The 8,496-nt window shown below is 44.3% G+C and overlaps 2 long non-coding RNA genes across 2 annotated transcripts in view; one reads left to right on the top strand and one right to left on the bottom strand.

Annotated features, from left to right (window-relative positions):
- The window catches only part of LOC146685276 (uncharacterized), an 827-nt gene extending 590 nt beyond the window's left edge, over positions 1-237 (top strand). The window contains exon 2 of the long non-coding RNA XR_014917049.1: positions 1-237. This exon is cut by the window's left edge and continues 316 nt beyond it. This is a non-coding gene — a long non-coding RNA (uncharacterized LOC146685276).
- Positions 1-6,760, bottom strand: part of LOC146685275 (uncharacterized) — a 6,825-nt gene extending 65 nt beyond the window's left edge. Inside the window, exons 1-2 of the long non-coding RNA XR_014917050.1 lie at positions 5,162-6,760; positions 1-2,075 (exon numbers count right to left, since the gene is read on the bottom strand). The exon at positions 1-2,075 is cut by the window's left edge and continues 65 nt beyond it. This is a non-coding gene — a long non-coding RNA (uncharacterized LOC146685275). The remainder of the gene's footprint in view (positions 2,076-5,161) is intronic.
- Positions 6,761-8,496: the final 1,736 nt, after the last annotated feature.

The following is an 8,496-nucleotide window of genomic DNA, read 5'->3' as shown; positions in this document are numbered from 1 at the left end:
GGACAATTCAGACTGGACAATTCAAACTTCACAACAGGAACACTTTAATCTGTTTCATTCATTCCCAAGAGCTCTGATACTGTTCAGTATAAATCTTCCATTTAAATGTCTTTATTTTGTTTTGTTTTACATGTATTCACCTTTAAAATGCACTATTAGTGTGCAATTTGGGTTATTGTGTTGTATATGTATATAAATGGTACTGAGGCAATAAAGGTCCCAGTTATTCACTTCCAAGCCAACTCCTTTTGTGAGTCCCCAAAACAAAACCTCCTCCTGAACCTAGTAAGATGTCTAGGGTCTCTATTTGAAGTGAGAGTGTACTGGTCCTGAGTAGAGGCGCTACACAGCTTTATCATATCAGCAGTTTTTTTAGTGTGTGGACATTTTTTTCTACTCAACAGTAAAAAAACGTTGATGAGTCATGTCGGATGAATCGGTTTGACGCACCTGATTCGGAAAAAAAGCACAGATAAATCTCTCTGATTATAAGATAAGAGCAGGAAAAAGAACAAAAAAGGGAAAGACAACACAAAAACCTTCAAAATAAAACAGGAAGTGAACTGAGAAGTCAGACAGGGAAACGGAGAACAGGACGGGGAGCAGGGCTCAGACTTTTCCTCTGCTAATCAGTGATGTCAGAATAAAAGAAGATTCATCAGCAGCTACCAGATTATTCTCTGTGTTTGCTGCTTTCCATGGAGGCAGTCTGGTTATTAATTTATGCGTTTTCTGAGGGATGGATCAGCAGATAAATGATGCTGTGGTCTTTATGTTACCCGCCGCTGACACTAAGCAGGTTTTTAACTGTAAAGTCTCTGAACGATCGTAAACTCTGCATCGTGTTAAAACTAACCAGGCTGCTTGCTGATTGTGAATTCTGTCTGTGTAAATGTGATAAATCACAAGGTCTGAAATAAAACTGATGATGTTATTAAACATCTGGAAACATAAAACTTGGATTTGACAAAAGTTTATTATGTGTTTGTGAACATGTTCTCCTGCCTTTGTTTCAAACGTGAGTTTTTTTTCCATTCCATCGTTAGATTAAAGCTCAGTGTCCGGGCTTTATGAGCGCTTCTGCTTAGACAGCAGCGCCCTCTGGTGGCCGGAGGCAGGAAACGCTTCTGTCTCTGATGTCTGAGCTGAGGTTGCTCACTGAGAGTCCACGAAGAGGGTGAGCTCACCCAAAACCTTGGCTGGGGTTAGGTAGAGGATCATTAGGTGTTCCTTTGTCCCTCTCGGGGAGGGGGGGACACACTCCCACTCCCACGGGGCTTAAATCTGGGACTCTCCACCATTTGACTCTAGAACTGAAGAAGCTTCTCGGATGAGAGGTGAAACGTCTTCAAGCAACTTAAAGAAGTCCAGACGCTTTTCTCTCCAAGCTCCTTAGACTACGATGGTTAGTTTACGATGATTAGTCTGCATGTCTCATTACTGTCATTACTGTAACACAGAACATAAATACAATTTTAAGAAGATCAGTGAATGATGTGGAGCCTCATCCACTGGTTTCAGGCATCACATGGAGCCACACCCTCCTCTCAGACACTGGGTCAGGACAGAAGCTGGAGGTCGTTCCCGGTGAGGAGCCTCAAGGTTGGAAATTTCACCATGACAACCTCTTCGATTCGCTTGCACCCCTGGATGATGTGACAAAGAGAGGATTAGAGATTTTTGGGGACAATGAGGACAAACCATCTCTCTGATGTTCCTTTCAAAACCAAAGAAAAGTTTACAAAGTCTGAACACAGGGAGAGAAGCTGCTGGTCCGCTGGGAGGACAACAGTACTGTCCCTATTTCAACAAATATGGAGACCACTATGCATCCAGTAATATCCTCCTGGGAACCAAGGAAACAAGGAAACATGTATCTGTCAGTTTACCTTTTTTGTGACGTCCTGCCTATTTGGGGCTAAAGGAGGCCATCCAAATGAGAGCGACCATTGACCTGCTCGCCTGATGCAAAGGTTTGGCACAAACCCACTGAGCCATGGAAGGAGAGACTCTGACCGACCAATAGGCACAAGGAACCGATTCCTGAGACATCGTCCATGTGAGGAATGCACCACCTGTGCATGTGAGAAAGGTTAATGCATCACTGCACAAGTAGAATGGGAGGCAGAGCCTTCAGTTTTCAGGCCCCTCTTCTGTGGAACCAGCTTCCAGTTTGGATTCAGGAGACAGACACTATCTCTACTTTCAAGATTAGGCTTCAAACTTTCCTTTTTGCTAAAGCATATAGTTAGGGCTGGACCAGGTGACCCTGAATCCTCCCTTAGTTATGCTGCAATAGACGTAGGCTGCCGGGGGATTCCCATGATGCACTGGGTGTTTCTTCTTCACTCACTATGTGTTAACAGACCTCTCTGCATTGAATCATATCTGTTATTAATCTCTGTCTCTCTTCCACAGCATGTCTTTATCCTGTCTTCCTTCTCTCACCCCAACCAATCACAGCAGATGGCCCCGCCCCTCCCTGAGCCTGGTTCTGCTGGAGGTTTCTTCCTGTTAAAAGGGAGTTTTTCCTTCCCACTGTCACCAAAGTGCTGCTCATAGGGGGTCATATGATTGTTGGGGTTTTCTCTGTATGTATTATTGTAGGGTCTACTGTACAATATAAAGCGCCTTGAGGCGACTGTTGTTGTGATTTGGCGCTGTGTAAATAAAACTGAATCGAACTGCACACTGAGTGCTTCAAAATACACCATGTAAAGTAGAAAAGGAGGGAAAAGTGCATGCACAGGGCTGCATGGGAAAGGCTAAGTGAGCCTTCACATGCTGTATGACAGATAAATTACAGTAATGACAGCATGGCTGCATTTCAAACGAATCAAGCACTTTGTTCTGAATCCTGCCTCTTTATATGGCCTCTAATATACACAGAAATGCTTTTATGTGAATGTGTTTCACAAATCTTAGAAATATGGTCTCTAACCAGATTCTTACTCTGGATGGCATTACCTCGGCCTCCAGTAACACTGTGAGGAACCTTGGAGTCATTTTTGACCAGGACACGTCCTTCAACGCACATATTAAACTAATATATGTATTTATAACCCCCTAAACACCAAATGCTGTGTTTCTACAGGCGTCCTTCAGTTTTGTGTGTAATGACTGTAAAGCTGCTTTGTTGGGCTGAGATCAGCTGACTGCATGGACCATTGAAGAACATGTCGTTTCTTTGGCCTGAGGAACTCTTGGGTTGCTTTTGCAGTTTGCTTTGCCTCATCGTGTGAGCAGAGGCTACAGCTGAACACTTCACAGTTCATCCTGCTGCTTCCCTCAGCAGTGCCACCATCATCATCATCACACCAGTGACCCGGCTCCACTGCAGCCATACATGCAGCAGATAAACTATACTGAAGCAGACCCTCAGAAACAGCATCACGACTGTTTGTGACATGACTTATAACCCCTCTGACGGCTGTTTCTCTGTCTAACTGCTCATTCTTCATATTTCTCCTGATTTCTTCTTGTGTTTGTCCAAAGCTGTCAGACGTTCTCGTGCCGAGCGTCTTTGTGCTCGATGATTTAGGCCCGAGCCTCTTCCTGTGGAGCAGAGGCAGTACGTCGGACCCAGATAACGACTCCTCTGTGTGGCTGGCCCACACACACACACTCACACACACCATCTGTGTCGTGTGTGTGAGTGGTTGTTTTTTCAGTTTCGAGCAGGAAGACATTAATTACTGTGAGCAAAGAGAGAAACCACGTTCTCGGTAAATTCTCAGGGAGGAACTTTAAGAGTCGGGAGCAAAATTCTCTTATCAAGAAAACACACAAACACACACACACTCAGACTCACACCAACTGCACACCCTGCTTTAACTGCACACACACATTTCCTTCCACCTTATGTGATGGATCCCATTCCTGCCAGCAGGGGGAAGTCTACATCTTCCTTCTACCTCAGGCTGCCTCACACACAAAGTATCCCCTCACCCAGCCAATCATTAATCCAGGTGTTCCATCGTGTGGACACAGGTGCATAACGTCGGCACGCACAGCTTCTACATTCATCAGTGAAACAACAGCTCACTCTGCTCTCACTCCACAGTCAGTGGAAGCACCTGGGAACAACAGCACAAAGTGGTAAAATCACACCAGTGGACGCTGAGACGTGCAGTTCACAGAGGTCACCAACTTTCTGCAGACCTCCAAACTTCACGTGGCCCGTACATCAGAGTGGCGATTGCGAGCCGGGCGTTCTCGTCCTACATCAGTGTGACCTCACAAATGTGCTTCTGGAAGAAGCGTTCCCATAAACACTCCTAAACCTGTGGAAAGCCTTCCCAGAAGAGCTGCAACATCACTTTCAACTCTAGAGCCAATGCTTTTGGGAATATAGTGTACATGGACACATGTACTCATCAGGTCAGAGGATGCAGCTCCAGATAAGCAGTCAAAAAATGAGGTTTGTGTAAAGTTCATGAGCTTCAAGCATGAATTTTAGGGCTGTTTACAGCAGGAATAAAGTCACAGAAGTGCTGTCAATGCTCCCTGGGATTAAGGTGAGCATAATTGATTAATTAATCATTAATTAATCATAATTGATTACACAGCGGTGGAGAGTAGACTTCATCACAGTAGATGTCTTTCTGAAAGTGCTGTAACTAAGTTTAAGAATATAATCCACCCACTGTTATCATCTTCAATGCCCTGTACCAACACAGAGCAGAGCAGCTATCTGAACACTACCCCAACAGAGGTCGATTACCTTGTTAATAATTTCACCTCCTCACTACGTACGACTCTGGATACTGTAGCTCCTGTGAAAACTAAGGCCTCTAATCAGAAGTACCTGACTCCGTGGTATAATTCTCAAACACGTAGCCTAAAGCAGATGACTCGTAAGCTGGAGAGGAAATGGCGTGTCACAAATTTAGAGGATCATCATTTAGCCTGGAGAAATAGTTTGTTGCTTTATAAGAAAGCCCTCCACAAAGCCAGAACATCTTACTATTCATCACTGATTGAAGAAAATAAGAACAACCCCAGGTTTCTCTTCAGCTCTGTAGCCAGGCTGACAAACAGTCAGAGCTCTGTTGAGCCAACCATCCCTTTAACGTTAACTAGTAATGACTTCATGAACTTCTTCACTAATAACATTTTAATCATTCCAATCATGGATAGACGTGATTTCTAATTGTCTTACCTGTCTTCCTCCTCTCACACCAACCAATCACAGCAGATGGCCCCGCCCCTCCCTGAGCCTGGTTCTTGGAGGTTTCTATAAAAAAGGTTTATATAAATAAAACTGAACTGAATCTGTTCACATATTGTCACCTGTGCACTCTCCACAGGTGAGCTGTGGAATCCAGTCTGAAAGGTTTCAGCTCATGTCTGACACTTCTGCAGCTTCTGTCGTCTCACTTCAGCTCGTAAAACAAGTCCTCATTTTACCTGGAGGTAAACCTTTAAAATCCCCATTCTCCTGCCCTTAGGACAAACAACACCTGGACAGGTGTCATCATTTGAAAGGAAACTCTCTCAGAACAATAAAAACAATAAAGTATAGCAGCAGGTGGGCGTTATACAGCACGCTTCCAGTGAACAGGACTGTGTGTAAAGCCAGCGACATTGACACAGGACGTTTGTAACTTTGGGGAAACAAGAACACGGTTGACAGCTGTGAGCTATTAGAGTTATTCTCCATAAACTTCCTCTTCCCTCTGCAGGTCCAACGGCAAAAATGTCCACACACACACACACACACACACACACACACACACACACACACACACACACACACACACACACACACACACACACACACACTCTTCAGTCTGTCAGTATCTTTTATTCCTAGCCCAAACAGACTCTTTCTTGGGAAGGCCCTGGTTATTCCCCACACAGATAAGCAGGCATACACACAAACTCTCGTTTTCATATCTTAGTGAGGACATCTCATTGACACAAAGCTTTCCCTAACCATGACCTAACTGTAACCCTGGTACTAAAACCAGATTGTGAGCCTCAAAAATGCCTTCAAACGTTGAGTCAGTGGGTATTTGACGTGTTTGTTGGGGGGTTGATTTGCTCCGCTGTTCTACTGAAGCCCCAAACATATCCAAACAGTGCTTAACACATGTATTAGACCACAGTGAGGGTTGACCCTAAACTAACAGCACTGATAGTTCCAAAACAGTTATTTATGTTTCTGTAATGGTTAATCCACCAGTATCCACAAGCTCTTTAATCAAAATGATATTTTCAGTGCTAACAAATAATTATTATTGTTATGCAGTCATTTTCAGATTCGCTGCTTTACAAAGAAAGCAGGAGAAATAATAAAAAGTATGATTTCTGTTGAAGATCACAGTATTGACGTGCATTCCTCAGCAGCTCAAAAAAACATGAATTAAATTTGTTGCACCTGTAGCTGACCTCAGGAGGACAATCACCAGTCGTATCTGAGCACAATGACACAAAGTGTTTTTCTGCAGGATTTTCACGTGGACGTAAAGTCTGGAGTCTCTCTGATGATCTAACTCATGATCTAATCACTTCCCAAAGAATGTTAATCAGCTGGTGTTTACTTAACATCAGCTGAGTGACGAACTTCTGCGAGAAGACTGAAACACTGACAGGATCGAGATCTGTGGGATTTTCTCTGCTCTTTTAAAAAGGCCAGAGAAACAACTGGGAGGAGCTCAGGAGGCCTCGGGGGGATGCATGCAGGGACACGTCGGGTCACACGATGAGACGAAAGGAGAGCCGGCATGAAGAAAGGAGGAGGAGGAGGAGGAGAGACACTAAGTGTTAGGTATTTTAGTACCATGGGAGCATTTACTGGATATTGTTTTATAGTGACATTATGCAGGAAAACTCTGTCATTCAATAAGGCCCCTTTGTTTTAGTTATTTTTCTCTTTGACCCAAGAATTGATGTGTGAGAATCACAGGCTGGTACAAGGTTGAAATACCACAGAGATCACTCCCTCAGCTACATTAGTTTCTTAATCTTTTAGACGCCTGTTGAAGGCCAAATGGTTTGTTTCAGATTTCACTAATGAAAGAACTCTTCGTTTTGTGCCTTGAAAATATGTCGCTGAGATAATCACAATTGTAGCTGAACTAATAAACTACACAAAGGATGCTTCTTCACCCAAGGGCAGGAAGACGCTGCCTTATCTTGGTCTGTACTGGTTTAAACTGATAATCTGCTGTCTCATGAATTTTACCCTCTATATAAACTGTTGTACTTGTGAATAAAGTTGAGCCACTTTGGGAAGACAATCTAAAGCAGTCTCTGTTTTCTTGTTCTCCCAAGCTGCTCCCGAGCTCGTACTAACACGCTGAATGGCATGCTTGAATATTACTTGAGAATATATTTGACTGTGTTACAGACTAAGGGACATTCTCTGCTGATAGGTGAAGGTACATTCTCTGCTGATAGACGTCCACGCCTCGGAGGAAGCCGATCCACGGAGTAGGCCCTGGAAACAGTTTCCTTCACTAAGGACAAAGAGAAAGAATGTGAAGAGAAAGAGGAGAATTGCACAACAGAGGTGAAGGTTTGATTTGCTTTTGGCTCCGAGTCGTGAAACTGTGAGAGGCTGATTGTCTGTGAGGATGAGCATCTTTGGAACATCAGAGCCAAAGTTCCTCCTGAATGAGCCTGACAGGAAGGAAACCCTCGTCCTTTCACCTGCTGCAGGGCGCCGTCTCCTCTCAGTTAGACCAGAGTCACCTTTGAGCAGCTCTGTTCACCTCTTTAATTTAAAAACACTCAGTGTACCTGCAGCCTGTGGGTCCCCGCCCCTCCCTCACCAGGTATCTGAACGTGTCAGAGGACATGAAGGAGCAGCACTTTCTCACTGCAAGCAATCCAAACCGCACAGCAGCTGAACAGTAAAAACAATATCAGTAACTAATATGAGCGAGCTGCTGTGTCCTGCAGCGAGGAGCCAATCAGCTGAATGAACAGGTGAGTTTGAAGGATGTTTGGAAACAAGCTGACAGGCTATAGGCTGATCCATCCGGACTGAGCAAAAATACGTTACTGAGGGCAAAACGATACGTGTGAACACGCAGCAGCTGAAAACTGTGCTACCTTACATTAGAAAGCCAATTATCGTGATGGCCAAGGCGCGCCCGCGTGCGCGCGCACCTGCGTCAGCTGGACTGTGACTGACTTTAAACACAAGAAGAAGAAAAACAGAGCCAGCAGCATTCAGCACAAACTTCAGTCTCAGGTCTTCATCAAATATTCAACTCCAGGAAACAAACAAAGCAATTTTTTAAAATCAAGAAATAAACATAAACAACTGCCCTGATTGGCTGTTCCATCAGCACTCCCAGACGCTCGGTCCTTGATTGGTCTGAGTTTGTCAAAAACTTTGGTTCGTTCATGATTTCCACATGACCACAGCCTGGATTTGCTGTTTACTGTGGGGGCAGACGGCCAGGTGAGAGCGAGGCGTGACAGGACACGCCGCAGAGCTATGTGGAACATTTCATTTTCTGCTAAATACGGGGAATCCTGAGT

Source organism: Copadichromis virginalis, linkage group LG20 (assembly GCF_057382275.1).
Source record: "Copadichromis virginalis isolate Kocher_CV1m ecotype Utaka linkage group LG20, C_Virginalis_male_GT1.1, whole genome shotgun sequence".
Lineage (NCBI taxonomy): Eukaryota > Metazoa > Chordata > Actinopteri > Cichliformes > Cichlidae > Copadichromis > Copadichromis virginalis.
This window is presented reverse-complemented; position numbering and strand designations above follow the sequence as displayed.